Consider the following 23,586-nt stretch of genomic DNA (forward strand, 5'->3'; position numbering starts at 1 on the left):
CGCCCCTCCCAACCCCCTCGTCCCCAAGTCCTGAGCTTAACCCCGTCGTGGCTGCGCTGTCGGCTGCTCAGGTCGCGGCCCCTCAGGCTGGAGAGCCAGACCGGGTCGGGTCGCTCTCGTAGTCATCGCGGGCATCCAGGTATCCTAGACTCCGGGCAGGAGGTAGATGTGAAAAGGGGCTATCAAGAACTTCTTCAAGCTGGGGCAGGTTTCAGGGTCTGGGGAAGTGGAAGGGCGCAATCTGAGAGGAAGATGGTATTTATGATGTAAAGGAGATTTCATAAAGAGAAAAGGTGGAAAGGGCATTTAGGCACGCAGCAGGAGAGATTAAGGTTAGACTAAGAGAGGACTTTTCCTTGAGGAAAACACTAGAGTGGAAGTGAAAACTTGGAGGGCAGGTACGGGCTTTGGATCCTGTCCAGTTTTGGGAATAACCCGAACAGGGAGAGGAGGAGCAGGCTGAGGAGGGTCTCAAGAGCATGGCTGGAATGAGAGAGGGCCAAGGGCTTGGGAAAAGCGGGACATTTAGGGTAGGTAAAGAAGGAGCCATGGGGGTGAAAGCCAATCCTGCTTGTGAACTAGATTTCACGTTCTGCTTACCACATTATGGGGCTGCAGATTAGGTGAAAGGCCTGCAAGGGGAGCTTGAGGATGAGATGGGGGGGGGATGGAGAAGGGTGCCCCTCTGGTGGGGAGGACTGTTTACAGATGACTGGTGTCCACTTTCCTTGTTGGCTGAAGAAAGAAAATGCTTTGCTGTGACTAGAGGCATGGAAGTTAGGCTACTAGGAGAACACACTGCGTTGGTATGGGACCAGTGAGGACAAAAGGATGCTCATAGGAGCTGGAGTGCCCTGCACTGCGGTAGGGTCACTGGGGAGGGGCCCCTGATGGATTTAGGAGACACAGGGGACAGAGATAGAGGAGAAGAAAGCCTTCAGTGCCGGAGGAGGCACACAGCAGGGCCATGACATTAGTTTCTTTCTAATCTTATTTATTTATTTATTTTTTATTGAGCTCTACATTTTTCTCTGCTCCCCTCCCTGCCTCTCCCCTCCCCTTCAACCCTCTCCCAAGCTCCCCATGCTCCCAATTTACTCAGAAGATCTTGTCTTCTTCTGCTTCCCATGTAGATGTATGAGACAGGGTCGGCAGGTTTAGGCATGGCTCCAGGAGAATGGGGTCTTGATCACCTACCGCCCCACTCTAGGGGCAGCTTTAACCTAACCGTCAGTATGGGATCCTCTATAAGGCTTTCCATGGCCCCTTCCCCTCTTTGCTCCAAAAATAGCTGCCCTCCCCCTCCCCCCCTTCCCCTAGGGATCTCTTTACACAGCGGCAGGCTCAGCTTTCTCCAGGGCAAGGCCAGGTTGCAGCCACTCAGCAGTGGGCCCTCCATTTGCTGTTCACAGTGGCCGAGACTCTGGGAACGACTTTCCTCTTTCCTCGCCCTGCCCCCTCTCACAGCTTCTTTGCTCGGTTTGGATAGTGGAGCACATCCCAGGGCAAGGGTTCAGGAAGAAGTAGTGAAGCACCTAACCTCGGAGAAAAGGCATGGGTGCCTTAGCCATTGTTTTCCTCTTTCTCTTTGTTTCTCCCTCCCACACACACTCTTAGGGACACTGTGTCCTCTAAAGAGAGTCATTTTCTGTCCCCTTGTCCTGGACTGAAGGACCTGAGCTCATCCCCCATCTCCTTTGCCGTGTCAGAACCCCCATGCTTCATTGCTGAGGGTCCGTGGAGTAAGGGACCTGACACAGAGGCAGCCCACATCTAATGTAGTGCTGGGGGACTCCTGGCTTGTCTCCATGCGGAACCTCAGTGTGAGGGTTCCTCTATCTGGATTCCACTCTCAGAGGGTGGTCTAGTTTACTTAGATTCCTTTCCCTTAAATTTTAGCCCTAGAATTCCTAGGGTGCCTTGCTGTCCTCAGTGTTTCTGTCTCATTCTCCAGATTCTGACTTCCCTTTATATGAAAGTTCTAGGCTAGATGGGGGCCAAGAGAGGCTTAGTGGCAATGATAAAAGGGGTCCTTGGAGCAGCTGTGTAGCGGTGGTGCAGGGTCTAGAGGTCCAGGGGAGGTCAGAGGAAAGAGAGTTCCCTGGCCACCATGAGGATAAAAGGCTACCTGGCAGGAGGGAGGTGGAGCAGTCCCCAGCACAGCTTCCGCAGGCCAAATGGAGTGGTGGCTGTGAAGATGTGCATGTTGCTTTGACCTTTATTTGTGTTCTGAGCTGAGTAACTGTGAGCACCTGTTCGGTGTGTAGGACGCAGTGTGGATTGCACACACAGGGCTGGGGAGTTGCAGAGGTCCTGTGCCTGCCTGGAAAGGGGGACTGAGTCTGTCTCTTTGTCTGCTCACATATGTCTGTGTGAAGAGTGCCCACTTGGTCGCCCCCTCCACTGCACCCCGGGTTGCAGAGTCATAACTGCTCCAGGGCACAATTCTGGCTCATGAATATTTAAGCTTACAGAGATGTGACATGGTGATGCCATCACGTAATGACCCACTATGCTGCCTGTGCTACCTTCTAGGTCAATGGACTACATCTTGTTTTTGCCCCATTGGTGTAGACACATGGTTTCTGCGATGTGCTGGAAGAAGGAGCTTCAAAGGCCCGTTTGCCTGTGAAAAATCCTATCAGTGCAATTATGCCAGGCCCTGGTGGCAGCCTTGCAGCTGGTACTCTTGGGAACGGGGCTGGCACGGACTCTCATTCAACACACTCTCTTCCAAAGTGCCTTACTGTTCCACCAACCGCAGCAGTCACTAGCTGTGGAAGAGACTCAGGAGCAGCTGTGCAAGCCTTTGGGCTTGACTGGCATCAAGCTAGAGCAGGGCCAGTGGCAGGACTTGACCCAGATGACTTCTTGAAATATATGGGCACCCAGATGGTCATCTACAGAAGACCAGTCCATAGGTTGGTTAGCCCAAACCATCTTACAGGTTGGATTGACTCTTTCCACAAGCATTTGCAAATGCCAGCCCTCCGTGAAGAGCTGCAGGTCCAGCAGAACTCAGAACAGATCAGTGTCTGTTTCTGGACCTCATTCAGTCTAAGTGCCAAGCCGCTGCTAAGTGGTCAGTACTACTAGAACGAAGTGTCACAAAAGTAGGGTAACAAGATGCTGTAACTCCCAAGATAATCAGAGGAAGAGAGAGAGAGAGAGAGAGGGAGAGAGACACGGGGGTGGGGTGGGGCAGGGTAGGGTGGTCAGCATTACCTGGGCTCAAATCCTAGTTCTATCACTTAGTGTCTGTGACCTTAAACAAGATGCTTAGCATCTCAAACTCTCAATTTCCTCAGCCTTGAAACTGGCTTAACAAGAGGCAATCCTGTTATATTAGAGAGAGGATTGGGCTTATGTTGTCCCAAAAATGGGTTACATCCATTACATGCTTGCAGATGTTTTCTTCTTTGGTGCTTTCCAAAGCAGGGCATAGGAAATGGCTATTGATGCCTTCCGAACTGCTGGTGGGGGTGGGGGATATGCCAGGAGTACATTCCAGCCTCTTTTCAGTCAGGTCCTGCGTCTCCCATGCTTGTCAGATCAGCTGTTCTTAACATCCAACTGTGTCCACATCAGCATGGGTAAATCATTCTACCCTATTAATTAACACCCCTCCCCCTGTTAATGATTAAATCTAATGACTTTGACCTGGAGGTGGGATAATGGAAAATTTCCTAGCCACAGGACAGGATGAGGGTAGGTTACCAGGAGCAGGGGAGGCAGGCCAAGGCCCCCTGGGTTCTGGTGTGTTGTTGTAGGTGGCTGGGGGAGCAGATGCCAGCTTTCCTCCTGGGGCTCTCAGCAGGGGAGGGTGGCTGCAGGAGGGGGTCATTTGAAAGTTATAGCTTGACAGGGCGCTCTGGGCCCTAGCCCTGCTCCGCATCCCCTTTTCCATCTATCCCTGCTGTGACTGGAGGTTCCATGGTTTTCTAGAGCGCATGTGACAGTGTACAACTAGCAGAGGGGCTTACAGTGGTGGGGAGTCTTCATTTCTGGAGTCCAGAGGTTCCAGGTAAAGGTGTCAGAAGGACCTAGCACTAGGGAAGAGAGCCTCCTGCTTTTTCTGGTTATTTCCAGATGTTTCTTGGCTTCAATTTCTGTGTCTATGTTCATGGGGCCTGCTTCCCTCTTGTGTGTCTCTCCATGTCCTCTCTGTGCCCATGGCAAATCCAAGGCAGTTTTGTCTGAACACTCTTAACCAATGATGACATCAGCAATCTGGTTCCCTTCTGAGGTCTAGGGGTACATGCGTTTTTATCATGTAGCTGGTGAGAAGGTCTGGCCAGTATCTGGACAGCCATCCTAGATGTGCTCAGGTTGGCCCAGGAGGCTAGTGACTCTGTGTCTCCCTCCTGTGTCTAGAAGTGCTCAGGACCCTGGTGGGCTTGGTCTAGGTCTACAGGTCTTGAAGAGGTAGAGAGAAGAAGGACAGAAGCAGGGAGTTCCTCAGCAGCCAGGATTCCTTTGCCCTTGAGGCAGCCCTATTGCTGTGGGCCAGAGACAGACCTATGAGGTGCTCTGCTCCCATGGTCTCAGACTCATTCTCACCTTGCCAGACAAACTCTGAGAGCCAAAGTATTTCACAGCGGTTTGTTCTTCCAGGTTTCCAGGCTGCAGCTCCCCTCTTTCCTTCTGAACTTCTGTTAGCATCCAGAATCCAGAACACATCCTTCTCAGGGGCCAAATGTTCAGCTCTGGGGAAAATGGGTACTCATGTTCCATGAGGCCTAGGATAAGAGGTAAGAAGAGGAATGGGGCTGGGAATGCTGCTCTTTCTTCCTCACAAATGCCCCTCCTGTCTTGCTGAGATGCCCCCTTGACAGTCCTGATCTGGCCCAGGCACTTGGGAATCAGTTCTTCAGATCCCCTTTAACTCTCTATGTGATGATTTGCTCCTTTCTTTGGCATTGTACCTACAGCATTTTGTTGCCTGTGATGACTGATCTTGTCATTTTGGCTGGATTGTGAACATCTCAAGGTGTGTCTGTCAGGGGTTTCTGGACTAATCAGTTGTTTAAGCCATGGATGGGTTCAAAATGTGGATAGAAGGCCTGGAGAGATGGCTCAATGGTTAAGAGCACCTGTTGCTCCTTCAGAGGACCTGAATTTGATTCTCAGCACCCATATAGCAGTTCACTACCATCTGTAACTTCAGTTCCAAGGGATATAATGCCCTCTTCTGGCCTTTGTGTGTGTTAGCCACATGTGTGGTACCCAGATGAAGCGCGAATTCTAATGGGTCTTAATGATAAACACCCGGAGTCAGATATTAGGGGATGAAAGCTGGAAGATCAGAGAAGCAGAGCAGCCACTAGCTCTTACCTCTATGAAATCCTCAGACTGAATGGGGTACCCTGTCTCTACAAGACCTCAGACTAAATGTTGTCTCTACAAAACCTCAGACTGAACCCCAAGCTCCCGTCTCTTCCTGCCTTATATTCATCTGCCCAGCAATATCCCTTTCTGTCAAATAAACAAATAGGGTTTATTTGTTACAGTGCAAACAATATCACCACACACAGACATACATGCAGGCAAATACCCATACACATAAAATAAAAATAAATAAGTCTAAAAATATATGATTAGACTTGGAAAGTGATGAAGCTTGGAAGATGGATCTGGCCAGGGTAGGTCCCTGTGGCGTGCCCTGGGGCCTACATCTTGCTCTGGCCCCTTTTGTTGTAGTTTCCCTGTTTCCTGTCCACATATTCCTGCTGATATGCTGTTCTGCCTCAGCTCAGGCCAGAATCAATGAGACCTTTGAAAAATCCCTGAATTATTTCTAACAGGCGTTTTGTTTACAGCCACACAAAGTCTGCTTATTATAGTGACAAACTGAAATTTTAATTTTCATTCTCTTTTACAAAAGTACCCGAGATTGCTCCCATTATGTCTGGGGCGAGGGCTGTCAGGTTTTCCAGCACCTCTCCGACAAGGAGTAAAGGAAATCAGGACCGCGAGGGGTGCGATCACCCACTGATACAAGGGGACGGATCTAATGAGAGTTCACCAAGGCCAGTTGGACTGGGACTGAACAAGCACATGATCCAACCAGATTATCTGAATGTGGCCGGATTCTCTGAATGTGGCTGACCCGGAGTCTTTCTGAAAAGCCATTGACAATGACACTGGGACTTGTTTCCTCTGCATATACTGGATTTTTGGGATCCAGTCTGTTTGGATACTCACCTTCCTGGACGTGGAGGGAGGGGGGAGGAACTTGAACTTCCCACAGGGCAGGAAACCCTGACTGCTCTTAGGGATGGAGAGGGAGGAGGAGAGGGAGTGGGGGGAATGGGAGGGTGTTGGGAGGAGGGGTGGAAATGGAAACTTTTATAATTTAATAAACTTTGAAAAAAAAAACAGCCCAGACATGGAGGGACCAGCAGAGGGCAGCAGATCTTGTTTCAAATTCAGTATCTTTTTTGCTGTCTTTCAAATTTATGGCCTCTTTTTCTTTAATTGTATATATATATATATATATATATATATATATATATATATATATATAATGCATAAATACAATCTGTTCAGTCTTTATAATACTATGTACTAGCAGATTTTGTATGTCAACTTGGTACAAGTTAGAGTCATCAGAGGAAGGAGCCTCACTTGAGAAAATGCCTCTACAAGATCCAGTTGTGAGCCACTGTGTGGTTGTTGGGAATTGAACTTAGGTCCTCTGAAAGAGCAGCCCTTAACCTCTGAGCCATTTCTCCAGCTCCAGATGAGATACAGTTGTAAGGCATTTTCTCATTTAGTGATCAGTGGGGGAGGACCTAGCCCATGGGGCATGACGCCATCCTCAGGCTGCTGGTCCTGGGTTCTATAAGAAGGTGGGCTGAGCAAGTCAGGGGAAACAAGCCAGCAAGCAACATTTCTCCATGGCCTCTGCATCAGTTCCTGCCTCCAGAATCCTGCACTGTTTGAGTTCCTGTCCTGACTTCCTTCAGTGATGAACAGCAATGCTGAAGTGTAAACCTAATAAACCCTTTCCTCCCCAACTTACCTTTTGGTCATGGTGTTTTGTTGCAACAATAGAAACCCTAAGACATGTTACTCGTATGTATATGTTTTTAGAGTTGACCATTGGTCTTGGGTAACCAATTGGTGTACTGTTCTCTGGGGATGACTATTTCTTCTATTCAGTGTTTTTTAGTTGCCTGTAGTCCTTGTCTGGTCCTTGGGGCATTTCCTCTTCCATGTTAGTTAGCATCCTTGTTTGGGTCATGTTTAGGCAGCCATGATGAGGAGACTTCATGGGTGCAGTTTCCCTGACATTTCGAGGAGACACAATAAACTTCTGTTCCTCAGGCGCTTAGAACTTCCTGTCTCCACTCCTTCCAAAATGTTCCCTGAACCTTAAGTATAGGAGGTGGGTAGTAGATGTATCAGTTAGGGCTCCACAACTCTGCATTTTGGTCCGTTGTGATTTTTTACAGTGGTCTGTCTGTTGCAGAGAGAAGTTTCATTGATAAGGGGTGAGAACTACACTTATTCAATGATATAAAGACATCTAACTAAAATGTAGTTATGGATTATGCTAGTTTTTCAGTGCCAGGCATGATTTCCCTCTTGTTGAGTAGGGAAGTTACATTGTTTAATCCAGTCTCAGGAGGCCAGGTGCCCCCAGGGCTGGGGGCTCAACTCTTTTGAAATCTCAGCGGGTTCCCTGATGTTGCTTCCTGAATTTCTGAAGACTGACCACATTTCTTCCACTTGAAGTATCTAAAGTGAATCAATCCACATCAGACACTGACAGCTACTGTCCACATTGTGAGGCGTACAGAGGTAGAAGCCATCCCAACAGCTCTGGTGAAGCCTGTCTGCTGGGGAGGGGCCCTGAGACAACTGCAGTGACTGATGTGTCAGGGTCAGAGAGAGGTAAGAGGCCTGAAAGCACAGGGGGAGGAGCAGCTGGAGAAACAGTTCTGAGGACGTCAAAGTAGAGTTTCCTCCCTCCCTCCCTCCCTCCCTTTCTTTCTTCCTTTCCTTTTTCTTTTTACAATGAGTCGGGTTTTGGGGAAGAAGAATGTGAGAGTAAGAGGCTCTGCTAGTTTGAAAGAAAATGGCCCCAAAGGGAATGGCACTATTAGGAGGTGTGGCCTTGTTGGAGTAGGTGTGGTCTTGTTGGAGGAAGTGTGTCACTGTGAGAGCAGGCTTTAATGTCTTTTTTCTCAAGCTTCAGTCAAGTCTCGACAGTTTCCTTCTGTTCAAGATTTAGCCAACTCCACATCTGCCTGCATACTGTTGTGCCCCCAGTCATGATGATAATGACTGAACCTCTGAAACTGAAAGCCACCACCTCAACTAAATGCTTTCTTTGTTGCTGAGGTCATAGCTTCTCTTCCCAGCAATAGAAAATTCCTCACCTAAGATGGTGGTAGATTGAGAAAGTCCTGGGAGGTGAGGAAAATGAGATGTAGCAAGGGAGGTGGGAGGAGGGAAACAGAAGCCGTGGGGTTGCTGGAGCTGGTTGAGGGCCAAGGGAAACTGGGGTGCAGTGGGAAAACCATTGGAAGCTGTCATTTTCCAGTGCCAGGGAAGAGGATGTGAGGCTCGTGGCTGAGATGGTTTTACTGAATTTGGATGTTACTGTAGAGGATTGGAACTTAAGAATTCCAGAGAAGAAACCCTCAGGTTTGATGTTTGTGGGTAGAGAAGGAGACTCAGCTTCAGGAGGCTAGATTATAAATAAAAGGGGTGAGTTTAGATCATCCATGGAGTCAGACTGGCTCTGGGACAATTCTGATTTTTCTAGTAACCAAGTGACCTTAGGCTAGTGATTTGTTTTTCTGTGCTGTCTCTTTATCTGCTTAATGGGGATAATAGTTCCTACATCCTAGGATTGTTTCAGGCATTGAGTGAGATAAGGCCCACAAAATTCTTAACACTTGCTATTAAGAGCTTGACAAATGGTGCACTTTTTTTTTTAAAAAAGATTTATTTATTTATTATGTATACAGTATTTTCAGTATTCTGTCTGCATGTATGCCTGCAGGCCAGAAGAGGGCACCAGATTGCATTACAGATGGTTGTGAGCCACCATGTGGTTGCTGGGAATTGAACTTAGGACCTTTGGAAGGGCAGATGGCTTTTAACCACTGAGCCATTTCTCCAGTCTGAAACGGTGCACTTATTATTTAAAAGATAATTATCCTCAAATATTTCAAGGAATATTACATATAAACCAGAACTAATTCTTCTGTGCTTTTTACCAGACTGAATCAGTGGTGCAAGTTAGGAGGAGAGAGGTTTGGCATGGCTGAGAGGGGGACTAGCTCACGGAACTACCAGAGTCTGGAGGGTCTTGCCTGTGTTGAAGAGCTCTTTAACTGGAAGTGTCAAAGCTGGGTAGTCGGGGAGGGGGAAGCCCCCTTTAACTTAATGCTTTGGGATTGTGGGTGGTTCTGAAACTATGGTGGATGATTGAAAGATCCTGTGAGTCCACTGAAGGAAAAGGGCTCCCAAGACTGGGAGAGGACCAGCAGTGGGCAGGACTAGTACCTGCTGTCCTGTCTCTCCAGGTCAGGGGAGGGTCCTGCTGTAGGGTCTATGGGCTGTTCTGAACTTTCTCCTGCCCCATGCTGGAACTCCATATTCTACAACAAAAGTTTAGGTGTGGTAGAATGACTGTATACTTTTCAAAGATCCTGAATCCACCCTGTACACATACACACATTGAAAAGCCCTCCTGAAACATAACTTCAGGTTTTCTTCACTGTGGCTGGACTTCAGAAACTACAGCAAATTCTCTAGGCAATTCTCTTTCTTTGTTCTTCAGCTTTTCTCCAACCCTTCAGAGGCCAGGAGTGGAGAACAGGGTCCTTCCCAGTCCTTCCCAGTGTCCTTTATTCCCAGCCACTCTGAGAGGCTCTTATTTACCATCCTTTTTTATTAATTAAAAATTTTCATTTATTTTTCAAACTGACCACAGTTTTCCCCCTCTTCTCCCCTCCGGTTCCCACCCCTGCCTCCCATAGACCCCCTCCCCATCCACTTCTCCTCTGTCATCTCTATTCAGAAGGGGGCAGGCCTCCCATGGGTGTGAGCAAAGCACGGCACGTCAAGTTGATCTGCCATCTTTCTTAATGTCCACTTTCACCAAAGGAGAGGACCTGTCCCTTCCTCAACAGGGAACTAATGGACATTTAAAGTTTCTTTCTGTTCCTTGCTTGCCAGGAAAGGAGGCAGCAGATTTATCATCTATCCATTCACTTATTCATTTCACTCATGAATTCAATTGAAATTAATCTGCTGAACTCCAGCTGAGCCATATAATCACTATTCAGGGTGCAAGTGGGAAATAGAGAGCAACAACAATCAGTTAGTTCTCAGGTTCCCTGGGAATTGAGATGGATGAATTCCAATGGAATAGATATTTCTATTGTCAAAAAAAATCGTACACAAACTAGTAAACAAATATGTAAAACAGATAATTTCAAAGCATAGTAGGTTCAGCGGTGGCAGATAAGCATGTGATGACCAAAACATCTGGTGAGTTGCTGGAGAATAAGAGCCAGGGAGGCAGTCTCCAGAAGCATAGCATTTGAGCTGAGGCCTGAAGGATGAGAGGGTGGCGGCTGTGCAAACAGCAGCTGGAGTGTTAGAAGGCAGCTCTCCTCACTGTACCCTCAGCACTGCAGTGGGGCTGGAGCACTAGCTCTCCTCACTGTACCCTCAGCACTGCAGTGGGGCTGGAGCACTAGCTCTCCTCACTATACCCTCAGCACTGCAATGGGGCTGGAGCACTAGCTCTCCTCACTGTACCCTCAGCACTGCAATGGGGCTGGAGCACTAGCTCTCCTCACTGTACCCTCAACACTGCAGTGGGGCTGGAGCACTAGCTGCTCTTCCAGAGGAGTCGAGTGCAACTCTCAGCAATTCCCATGTAGGGAATACCCAGACACATAAAATAAAAATTAAAAAAGAATGATGTGGACAAGAGACTTGAGCTGGAAAGATGCTGATGTGTCCAAGAACCACAAAGGATGCTGTCATAGGTAGAATATATTTCTGAGGAGAGTGGAAACAGAGGAGGCTGGGAGCAGGACCATGCCTGGTAAAGAGTTTACATTTTATCTAAACTGCAAGTGGACATCATCTAATCTCCAAGCTGTCTGATATGATCTTATATATACTTTGAAAATATTGCTTGTTAAATACTGAATGGAGGATGGATTAGAAGAAGAAAAGTAGAAGTAGAGGCATTAGGTTAGATGAGAAACACTGGAATGGAACTGAGGGAAAGGCAAAAATCATGACTGATTCCTTAGTATGTGGCTTGGGAATGGAGTGGTGATATCTAGCGAAATAGGAAGATGAGGTGCACAAGGATATTAAGTTCAGATGTAGTAATGAGGTCGTGATAGCATGGCATAAGAAGACTAGAAGTTAAACAGGGGTAAGATAGCAGCTCCATTAAAGCTCAGGACTGTTGTCAGGGTTTCTGTCCTGCCCGGTTCCCCAGCCGTTTAGTCCCAAGAAATCACACAGAGGTCTACATTAATCATAAACTGATCGACCCATTAGCTCAGGCTTCTTATTAACTCTTATAACTTATATTAGCCCGTTATTCTTGTCTATGCTAGTCATGTGGCTTGGTACCTTTTCCAGCGAGGCAATCACATCTTGCTTCTTCTGTGGCTGTGTCACACTGTGTCCTCTTCCCAGAATTCTCCTGTTCTCATTGACCCACCTCTACTTCCTGTCTGGTTGTCCAGCCTATACTTCCTACCTGGCTACTGGCCAATCAGCATTTATTTAAAACATAATTGACAGAATATAGACAATTGTCCTGCACCACAGGACTTTCAATCTTGAATCTTTTAAAATATTTTTAATTCGTTGAAAATTTCATACTATGTATTTTGATTATTCATCCCAACTTCTCCCCTTAACTGATCTCAGATCCACTTGCCTCCCTGGTGTGGGAAGTCCTTCTGTATATGTTTCTTTTATTGGTTAATGAATGAAGGTGCTTTTGGCCAATGGCTTAACAGAATATAGACATGTTGGAATATATATATATATATATATATATATATATATATATATAATATATATATAGTCAGGGAGAGGCCATGTAGCCACTGTAGGAGACAGATGCCTCTGCTGCAGCCCACTGGACTCTTGTTGGTAAGCCATAGCTAAGTGGTGATAGACAGATTAATGGAGATGGGTTAGGATATAAGAGTTAGTTAGAAATATGCTTAAGCTATTGGTCAAACAGTATTGCAAATAATATAGTTTCTGAGTGATTATTTCGGGTCTAAGTGGTTGGGAATGAACGAGCAGCCTCTAACAACACCTCCCTAAGTTACTAACTTGTGTTCTCATTAAAAAATGTAATAACCCATCAACTCCAATTTATGCTGTCCGTACACTTATGCATTTTTCTTTTCCAATATGTGTCCCAAGAGGGCTGCTCCAGCTTTTTCTCAACTCAGGTAGGTGGAGGGTTTAGAAAGGACAGGAAGACAGATTTCTTTTCTGTCAAGGAAGCAAATTATAATTTGCCTGTATTGTTGCTTTCCTTATTGCTGTGACCAAATAAATACCCCAAGAGAACAACTTAAGGGGCCTGGGAGATTTCCCAGTCAGTAGTAAAATGCTTGTTAAGCAAACATGAGGACCTGAATTTGATTCCCAGCACCCATGTAAAAAACCATGTGTGGTGGTACACACTTATAACTTTAGTGTTGGGGAGGCTGAAACAGGAGGATTCCTGTGGTCATTGGTCAGCCATTCTTGCAAAATATGCAAGGTCCCAGTGAGACATCCTGTCTCAAAGAAAAAAAATGGTTGGTTGGTTAGTTCTCAAAGAATGACATCTGAGGTTGTTGTCTAGCTTCCACCCACATGCATGCATAACCCCTGTGCATCTACACACACACACACACACACACACACACACACACACACACACACAAGCATGGCTTTTACTTCCCACAAAAAGGAATCAACTTAAGGGAGAAAGGACTTATTTTGGTTTGGAGTGTAAGAGGGGACTTATTTTGGCTTTCAGTCCATCGAAGAGGAAAAGTGTGGGACAGCTGACTCAATGGTGGCAGGAGTTTGCAGTAGAAATCTACTTCCTCACATCTTAGTGGAACAAGAAGCAGGGAGCAGACAGAAGTTGGGCCAACCTATGAAACTGTAAGACTTTTCTTTAGTGAACCCTCTTCTTCAGCAAGGCTCTACTTTCTAAAGACTTCACAAATCTTTTACAAAAGCACTATCCACTGGGGACCAACTGTAGTGTGAATTCTAATTGGTCTTAATAATAAAAACCCAGAATCAGATATTAGGGGATGAAAGCTGAAAGATCAGAGAAGCAGAGCAGCCAGCCACTAGTTCTTACCTCTATGAAATCCTCAGACCGAATGGGCGATCCTGTCTCTACAAGTCCTCAGACTGAATGCCATCTCTAAAACATCTCATACTGACTCCTGAGCTCCTGTCTCCTCTCCGCCCAGCCATATCACTTCCTGCCTTCACCTCCCTAGTGCTGGGATTAAATATCTGAGCCACTACAGCCCGTTCAGACTAATTAAATTTCAAGTAGCTCAGGGTGGCCTTGAACTCACAGAGATCTGTCTGCCTCTGTCTCCTGAATGAATGCTGGGATTAAAGGTGTGCACCACCACTGCCTGGCCTCTGTGGCTAACTAGTGTGGCTGATCTTCAGGCAAGCTTTATTTGTTAAAGCACAAACAAAGTATCACCACAACTAACTATTAAAAAACATGAACTGATGGGGAATATTTCACATTTATTGCATTGTCCTAATTTGTGTTCATCTCCTGTGGGCTAATAGTCACATGGCAACAACTAGCTACAAGGAAGTTGATGAAATATAGTTATCACCTATATTGGAAAAATGGCAGGGTCAGTGAGCTGGAGGTCAGGATCAGGTCATACTCACTGAACTCTTAGAGCAATGGTGATGGAAGGGCAAGGAGGCTGTGGACAGAGTGCAAGATTCTAGAATTTAAGGCCCTCCACCATCCAGATGGGCCTGCAATTATCCCAAGGGTTCTTCAATGTAGATGAAGGAGACAGGGGAGACAGCTGGATTGATGGCAGTGTGTGAAGGCTTTGGCTCATGTTGCTGACTTTGGAAATGGAAGCCTTGAGCCAAGCAATGTGAGTGGCCACTCAAAGCTGGAAAGTGCTAGGGAGCAGATGGTCCTGAGCAGGGGTTGTAGCCCTGCCTGAGCTCCCTGATGTTGGCCTGGTGAGACCCATCACGACTTAGGAGTGAAGAGCTGCGAGATAATAAATCTGTATTGTTTTAAGCCAGCGAGTCTGTGTAATTAGAAACTAATCCAAGAGGAAAGGCTCTTCTCTCTGCTGACTGCTCCCTTCTGAAGACTGTGGTGCTGTGACAGCTGGGAAGAGGAATGGCTGTTAGTTTTATGAGGCCTCATTTTACGAGGGGTGGAGTTGGTACATTAACAGCTGTGCCCTTCAGTAACTTTGCATGCTGCCCTCTGTGAAGGGTGCAGGCTTAGATGCGGCTTCCCTTCCCTCTCCTCCTCACTGCTGTTTGCTTTTTTGATTAGTGGCTTATGCAGGAGGACAAGGAGGTTTCTTTGGATCTCAGTGGCATTTGCCAGTCTCACATGGCCAGAGAGTCTGGGGTGCTATGGCTTGTTGACACTGGTCTGCCATTAAGAAAATGAAAGCTCTACCTCCTTTCTGCAATTGTTCTTTGGTGTTTCTCCTGTGAGGGGGCTCACGTGTGGAGGAAGACGTGCTGTGGGTCTCGTGGTAGCCTCCATGGTAAAAGACAGGCTTGGGACCTGGGGACTCCTGTACAGAACATTTTATAATAAAGGGTTTTAAAAAGGCGCATCTGAGGCTGAATTAAAACTGCCCCAACTCCATGTGGAGGCAGTGGAAGGTTGTGGCTTCAGTGTGCTTTTTTTAGCCGTTGGTTGTCTGCTTGGCCTTGAACTGAATTTAGGACCTTAGAGTGAACTGTGGAGGGATGTTACTTTTGGCCTGATGATAAGCTCCTGGAATCATTTACCAGCAGATAGTCTTTAGTTGGCCTTCAGTTGGCTTGGACTCGTAGATTCCTTAAGCTATGTTTGGGACTGTGGATTTCAGAGGCTTCTGAGGGACTAGCCACAGGGAGGTGTGTGACTAAGGAGGAAGAGGAAACTTTCAGGGAAATGTCATTGTGGGTAAAGTGGAGAGAAGCTCAGCAGGATTATTACAAACCCAAAGGATTTGATAAAGGGAGTCCTGTTCTTGGCTCATCATCTTTAGGAATCAGGGTTACTCAGGAAACCAGGGGACATGGGGTCTGTGTGAGACACAAGGACTGCTTCTACAGTGAGAAAAGTTGAAGAAAGGGTGGAGACAGGCAGTTCTGTTGACTGAGTGTGTGTGGGAGGGTGGAGATAAGATTTCCTTTCCTCCTCTCCCTACCCCTTCTCCTTTCCTCCTTTCTCTTTGACTCCTCACTCTTTCCTTTCTTGCCCTTCCCTTCCTTACCCTGCACTCCCTTCTTCTCTTTTTCTTTGCCCCCTCTCCCATTTCCCCTTTCTTTCCCCCTGTCCTTCTCTTTGTGTTAGAGCTCTAGCTCAGAGCCTTGTCAGATCTACAACTGAGATATACTCCCAGGTCAAAGACAATATTTTATTGAGAGAGAGGTAGACTTCTTAGATACCTGTGACCATGATCGAAATAATAATAATAAACAAAAAGTATGACCATGCCCACTTTAAAGAATGAAATTAGAAGCCATTAAAACATTTCTTACTAAGTCAGGGAAGATGAATTCAACAGTCGTGCACAATAGAGGAGGACCGCTAGAGGGAGCAATTGACCTAGGAAACTGGAAGTTTCTAGCACAGAGAAAATAGCTAGGCTTAATGACCAAACTCCATTATTTTGGGTAAGTTGCAGGGGGACACGATTAAATTGTCTTATGGGATACTGCCCATGCTTTGAGACAACATGCCACATAGTTACGAAGAAGTCAAAACTCCATCTAAAGGAAATTTTATCACTAAAGAAACGGATCAAGTTACTGTTTGGCTGGGAGTTTCACCCCAGCTCCTGGCATAATAAGCTCCTTCCCCTGGGAGTTGCCTCAGTCCAAACTCCACCTCCAAAAAAGCCCGCCAAATGATGACCCCTCTCCAGGGAGGGTCAAGAAAGCCCACTAAACAGTAACCCCTCCCTAGGGTCAAGACCACTCCCACAGGCTATTTAAAACTGCCCTCCAGAGCATGAACACATCTGAGTTTCGCATGGTCTCTCTTCTCCTCTCAGTGTTTCCACGGGGCCACCCAGGAGCACTCCATTTAATATGGGTGTCTTTTAATTCAGTCTTATTAGATTTGATTGGGATTATTTGTGATGGTGGAGAGTATTTGTCTTAAGAAAATACTTAACATTTGGAGGTTCGAGGGCGGGGGGCTGTTTTTCCCATGGGCTGAGGGGGGAAAGGCCATGTTGGAAAACACCCTTCTCATGTGTGCTCTCTGCCAATTTAAGATCGGTTTCATCTTGGTGAGTTCCCCTTTTCCTGCTAGGGTCCAGGGGCCCATCTGCATTTGTTTTTGTCATTTTTTGGGCTTTCCTGTGGGAGTCATGATCATGCCTGATGCTCAATTCAAGCCGTGAGCCAGGCCTTGCTGAGGTGGGATTGAGGGGGACAGAGACATCTGCCACTCATTTCTCATGACTCTCCCCCCCCCCCCCCCCCGTTTTTGACTCAAGAGCCCTGTCCTAGTGCATGCACTACGACAGGCTTTAGTCTCAAGATTTGGCATAGGCTCTAAATGGGCTTCTGCGATTTTTACAAAAATCCTTTTAAATTAGGACTAACACCTAATGTAAAAACAAACAAGGCTCCCAAAGCCTGTGGTTTCTGGATGTGGTGCTCCCGCCCCCACCCCATTCCTCACTCCCCTCCCGGCTTCTCTAGCTGCTTGTCTCTCATTGTTTGTTCTCTACAATGGATCCAGATTTGTTTTCCCTGTCCTTCCTCTCTAAAACCATATAGTTCTTCCGTTCTTATGTTTCTCTTCCCTCTTCTAATCTGGTCCTTAATGGGACCACCTGTGTGCTTCCCTGGCTTCTGCCGCCTACCTACGCTGGGATTTTTAAGTTGCTCAGCTGACACAGGTTCCTAAGAGTGTTTTATCTGCTTGTCTGTTAGAATAATGTGGCCATAGTATGCTTGTTTTATGTCTGTGTGAGTATATTGGTGTGTTTCCACAGTATGCTTGCTTTATGTCTCTGTGAGTATGTGTGTTTCATTTCAAAATATGCTTGTTTTATTTATCTGTGTATATGTGTGTGTGTGTGTGGTGTTTTAAGATCTATAAGGCTTATAACTCCAGATTACAACAGCTCTGGAAAAATACAAACACGTGGGTAAACTCTATTTTGACCTTACCGCCACCTTGGGTAAGAATACCTCCCATGTGCACTAGTATTCTTTGACTTATTAAAATATTTCTTTTAATCTCCTTACATTTACTAGCATTGGTAAGCTGTAACTAATTGGGTAAAATACATGTCTAAATTTAGCTTATATGTCTAGTTTAAATATAACAGGTAATGATACCCAATTCTCAAGTGTCTTTACAGATCTGAGAGTATGGCATTTAACAAAAGAGCTTCTAACACAGAGACACGCCAGCTCCCACAGCATCCTATAGCTCCTCCAAGAAGATACATAGTTACAAAAGACCTTCCACCTTGAGGCTTGCCTTTGGGTTTGGCAAAACTACCCTCAGAGCAAAAAGCAGCCTTCCATCTCTTCAGCTCCTGGTTGCCATCCAGGGACTCAATCTTCTCATCCTACCAAGACAGGTAGACTAACTCTTCCCCCCACAGGAAAATCTTCGGGCCTCTTTTGCTCAGCAGCTAACGGCAAGCACTGCTTCTAGGCTGGTGTTCTCCAAGGACTAAGAAGAGATTTGGGATTGCCTGCACAGCTAAAAATGCTGTCTCATTTCGGCTCATTTATCCCCCTTAGATTGTATAATGGCATTTGATGATTTAAGGTATTGGTAGTTCATTACTTCATTTGTTAAGTTTCCTGCTAAAACAGGAATCCTTAATAGTCCAGGATTAACAGGTTTCAGGTGTATCTTCAGAGGTTCAGAGTTCCCAGTTCCCTTTAATTGTCTTCTAAAACATTCCTGTTCCAGTTGTTTTACAGATACCTGCAGGTTCCTGGGAAAAAGTTCTGCTGCTGTATCAAAAATCAAGACTGGTAAAAACTAATAGTCTTCAGAGCAAATTTTAACCCCTCTCATTTTAAAGCATATTTTACAGGTCATTCCTGCTGTCTGGGCCAAGAACAGCTTACAAAGTGCTCTCCAGACAATGCCAACACCAGCACGAGCTCCTGGGACTTCACCATTGGTACCAACTCTCCTGGATCAAGGACACCTACCAACTAAAATCTGGTTTTATGTGCTATTGTATCCCACTTATACACCCGAGCCTTACCTGTACAACCAGGGCACTTCTCTGTCCCATTCTTTCTGGCAGTTAATGACTCTTCCCATGGCTAGCTCCATTCATAGGGCCAATAATAACAATATATATATTTTCTCCTAGCCACCTGCCTTCTCGTCTCCCTCAAGAAACAGCTGCCTGAGGTCTCCAGGGTGGCAGTAAACAGGATGCTCCAGCCACTCCTCTTGCTGAGCATGTGTCCACCAACTCCCAGCTCTTCCTTCTCCCATGTTGCTCCATGCCCACAGGAAGTAGCCAGACTTGAGCTGACGTCCCTTTACCCAAGGAGTCTAAAATGTTTGGCTGAGGGGCTTCAACTCAGCTCGCTGGCACACTTATCCAAAAAGTCTGGAGTGTTTGGTCAAAAGCATCACCTCAACTCCCTAATACCCCTTTATACAAAAAGTTTGAGTTGTTTGGCTGGGGCTTCACCCCAGCTCCTGGCATAAGCTCCTCTCCTGAATGTTGCCTCAGTCCAAACTCCACCTCCAAGAAAGTCTACCAAATGATGACCTCTCCCCAGGAAGGGTCAAGAAAGCCTGCCAAACAGTAACCCCATCCCAGGGAAAGTTAAGACCACTCCCATAGGCTATTTAAACTGTTCCCAGAGAATGAACACGTGGTCTCCGGTTTCATGTGGTCTCTCTTCCCCTCTTCATGTTTTCCTGGGGTTACCTGGGAGCACTCCATTAAACATGGGCATCTTTTAATTTGGTCTGTTTTGGTTTGATTAGGATTATTCGTGATGGTGGAGAGGTTTGACATCTTAAGAAAATACTTAGCAGTTATACTTGTATTAGGACTAAAGGGAAAGAAACATTCAATCTGTAGATATCACAAGGTTACTGAGTAGTCAATTTGCATGCTTCCCCACCCCAGGGTAAACTTATACCCAAATCAACCTCTCCTTAGAGGTTTAGTTCACATGCCAAGAAATGCTAAAAAACTGATGAGGCTGAAAGAAGGACACTCCTGAGGAAGCCAAGGCTCCCTCTCCTCTCACATTACCTCATTTCTGCCTCGTGGCTCCTGGCACAAACAAGATGATTCTTACTGAACCCAGAGCTTCTGTGTGTGTTTGGAACTGATGAGAAGGCTGTCTTTGAGATGCTTTCTATTGTTTCTTCCATTATAATTGCCTGACTAAGCAAAGAAGATTCCTAACCCAAGCCTCTGAGCAGCAATGATAACCTTAGGAGGAGCATGTGGAGGTGGGCATGCCTCACAGATGTGAGACTTCAGGCTTTCTTGCAGCCACTCAGGGCACACTGTGGCTAGGCACCTCCCTCTTTTTTGTTATATTTTTCAAGACCGAGTTTCTCTGTGTAGCTCTAACTGTCCTGGAACTCATTCTGTAGACCAGGCTGGTCTTGAACTCACAGAGATCCACCTGCCTCTGCCTCCCAAGTGCTGACATGAAAGGCAAGGCTCCTCCCTCTTAAGCATGTGATCTTGCATCCTGAAGTAATATTAAAGACTTTGTTTGACACGTCTGCCCTTGCATACAAATCCCCTTCAAGGAAGTTTAGGGTTCATGGTTGCTTTGAGCAATAAGAACAATCTGAATTTTGTGATGTGGAGTTGTATTCCATGTGTCCTTGCTGCTCTGACTTGGAAGAAAAATGAACCCATGAATTATTTGGATTAAGTTTTAGCTTTGGAGATGCTAGAGGAAGTGTACCCATCTCATAGGAAAAGACTGGGGTGTAGACAGTCTTCTGTCTCTGGGCATAGGCCTTCTCCATGAACAAAGGGGACATTCCCTATTCTTGTCTCCAGCATGTGATGTCTCAAAACACTCCCTTCAGTAGTGTCTTAGAGTTCTGGAGACATGCTGTTCTAGGCAGGAAGAGCAGAGGCTGAGCACCTGTCTCTACTTGGTCTTAGGAAGCTGAAATATCAGAGAGTGCATTTGCTTTTTTCCTTCACATCCTGACTACCTAACATCTATGACAATGTCGAAACCCTCTTCTCTCATGACCATTCAAGGAAATCAGAGTCTTTCAAGTCAGAAGTTGATGTTTTTGATACATTTGGACTTGAGTTTTGTGCAATGTGACCAATATGGATTTATTTGCAATCTTCCACATGGTAACATGGTTAGATCATCACCATTTGTTGAAGGTGCTTTCTTTCTTTTTCATTGTATATTTCTGACTTCTTTATCAAAAATACAGTATCCATAGATATGTGGGTTTACATCTGGGGTCTTCAATTCAGTTCCATTGACCAACCTGTCTATTTTTATGCCAGTATTGTGTGTTTTTTATTATTACTGCTGTAGTATAGCTTACAATCAGGGATGGTGGTACCTCTGGAAGTTCTATTATTGTTCATGATTGTTTTAGCTATCCTGGGTTTTTTCCATACTCTTCCAAGTTCTGTAGAGAATTGTGATGGGGAGCCTCCTTAAGCCTTTGAGAGGCTAGACCAGGTTGGGCGTGGTCTTGGGTACCAAAAAGCCCATGGGTCCACCACCTTGCTTTCACTCTCTCCACGCTCACCACACCTGGATGTTGGATTCTGTTCCCATTCCTCGTTGTGGTCAGTGAGTTCCCCTTTAATAAAGAATACCTTATTATACCCTATTCAGAGCTAGTGTGGGATTATTTGATCTTGTGCCAATACTTTGTTTTTTTTTAAATTTTTAAAAATTTTATTACTTTATAAATAGTACCAATAAAAATTTCCAGTTCCTCCCCTCCTCCCACTTCCCTCCTTCTCCCTGCCAACACTGGGTGAAGGTTCTATGGTGATATTCAAGATAGTCACCAATCTGACTACGGGAAAAGGCCAGTTCAGGCACCTCTCCTCCACTGCCCAGATGGGGTCATCCCCATGGACTCCTGGGAACCCCTCCAGAGCCAAGCCTCTTGCCAACCCCAAATTGGTTCCCTCAATTAAGATATCTCCTTCCCTGCTCTCATATCTGTCCTTCTTTCATCTCAACCATCCCACTCCCCAAGGCTCCCCCCAACCCTCCCATTCTCTCCTCTCTTTCACTCTCTCCCATTCCTCCCATGCTCCCAACTTTTGCCTGGTGATCTAGTCTGCTTCCAATTTCCAGGAGGATAACTATATAATTTTCTTTAGGTTCTCCTTATTACGTAACTTCTTTAGGATCACGAACTATAGGCTCAATGTCCTTTGTTTATGGCTAGAATCCACTAATGAGTGAGTACATATCATATTCATATTTTTGGGTCTGGGTTATCTCACTCAGTAACGTGTTTTCTATTTCCATCCATTTACATGAAAAATACAAGATGTCATTTTTTTCCCCACTGAGTAGTACTGTAATGTGTAGATGTGCCACACTTTCTTCTGTTGAGGGACATCTAGGTTGTTTTCAGGTTCTGTCTATTTCAAATAATACTGCTATGAACATAGTTGAACAAATGCTTTTGTAGTATGATTGGGCATCTCTTGGGTATTTTCCCAGAAGTGGTATTGCTGGATTCTGAGGTAGGTTGACTCCCAATTTTCTGAGAAACTGCCACACTGATTTCCAAAGTGGTTGCACAAGTTTGCATTCCCACCAGCAATGGATGAGTGTTTCCCTTATTCCAATCCTCTCCAGCATAAGTTGTCATTGATGTTTTTGATTTTAGCCATTCTGACAGGTGTAAGATATCTCAAAGTCTCTTGCAGGGTTCTAAGGACCTCTCAGACAAAAAGGCATGCTTGGGGGCAGGGTGGGATGGTAGAAAATAAGTCCTAGTAGCAGGAACACTCCTGCTGGCTCTCCGGACCCATCAGTCCTGAAGCAGGCTGTGTTGGGGATCCAAGGCTGTGCCAATACTTTGTAAGTCAGCCGTTGGAAATAATACATAAACAATTTCCCAAATTTGTATCTTACTATTACATGGATGATATTTTGCTACTTGATTCAAATGCAGATACCTTAGAACAAATGTTTGAAGAAGTGAAGAAAGTTTTGCCTAAATGGTGATTAAAAATTGCTCCTAAAAATACAGAAAGGAGATTATGTCAATTACTTAGGTTATAAAATATGTTTACAGAAAATTAGAACACAAAAGGCACAAATTAGGAGAGACCAATTGCAGACTCTTAACGACTTTCAAAGATTGTTAGGAGACATTATCAGTCTATGAATGGCTTTTGATAACACCTGATCTAATAATTCATTTAAGCAAAACCTTGATAGTGACAAAGCCTTAAATAGTCCCAGGGAATTAACAGCTGAATCAGAGAAAGAATTAATTGTTGTTGAAGAGAAGTTACAGGATGCACAGGTGGATAGGGTGGATCCAAATCTTAATTGCATTCTAGTCATATTGCCTTCCAGAGTTTCCCCTACAGGAATTTTAATGCAGAGGAAAGATATTATCTTAGAATGGATCTTTTTCCCCATATAAACCAAGTAAGAAATTAAAAATTACAAGGAAAGGGTCTCTGAATTAATTATAAAAGGAAAATTGAGACTTTGTCAACTGGCAGGTATTGACACAGCAGAAATTATAGTACCTGTTACTCCTGAAGAAATTAAAAAGTTATGGGAAGACAAGAAATTTTGCTAAAGAGCTCATGGTAATTTTTCAGCGAGATTAACAGCAATTATTCCAAAAGTGCTAGAATTAACCTTATAAAGTCAATACTTGGATCTTTCCCCAAATTGTATGTGACACACCAATAGCTGTGGCCTGTACATTTTATACTGATGCAAATAAATCAGGAAAGGCAGGTTACAAATCAAAGATTTAAGTAAGGTGGAAAAAACCTTATGATTCTGTCTAAAAGGCAGAGCTATATGCTCTTTTCATGGTACTAAGTGATTTTAAAGAACCTCTCAATAGAGTTATTGTTTCACAATATGTTGATAGAGTTGTTTTTCAAATGGAAACTGCTGAATTTATACCAGATGATACAGAATTGAACACAAATGATCCCATATGGGTCTTCCAGGTCCTCTAGCACAAGGTAATGCAGAAATTGATCAATAATTGAATGGAAATGTGCAGAAGGCCTCAGATGCTCATAAAAAACATCATGTCAGTAGCAAAGGTTTAAAGAAAGAGTTTTCTATTACGTGGCAACATCTTAAGGAGATTATAAA

The 23,586-nt window shown here is 45.2% G+C and overlaps 1 long non-coding RNA gene across 2 annotated transcripts; it reads left to right on the forward strand.

The window, feature by feature from the left end:
* The first annotated feature begins 57 nt into the window (after positions 1-57).
* LOC148119044 (uncharacterized) lies at positions 58-20,110 on the forward strand. Of its 2 annotated transcripts, none has more exons than XR_015735571.1 (3): positions 58-139; positions 4,615-4,751; positions 18,312-20,110. It is a non-coding gene; the product is annotated as an uncharacterized LOC148119044 (long non-coding RNA). The 2 variants fall into 2 exon arrangements; XR_015735572.1 differs by lacking the exon at positions 18,312-20,110 and adding an exon at positions 5,885-6,192.
* Positions 20,111-23,586: the final 3,476 nt, after the last annotated feature.

The sequence above is a fragment of the Myodes glareolus genome, chromosome 19 (assembly GCF_982192425.1).
Source record: "Myodes glareolus chromosome 19, mMyoGla1.1, whole genome shotgun sequence".
Lineage (NCBI taxonomy): Eukaryota > Metazoa > Chordata > Mammalia > Rodentia > Cricetidae > Myodes > Myodes glareolus.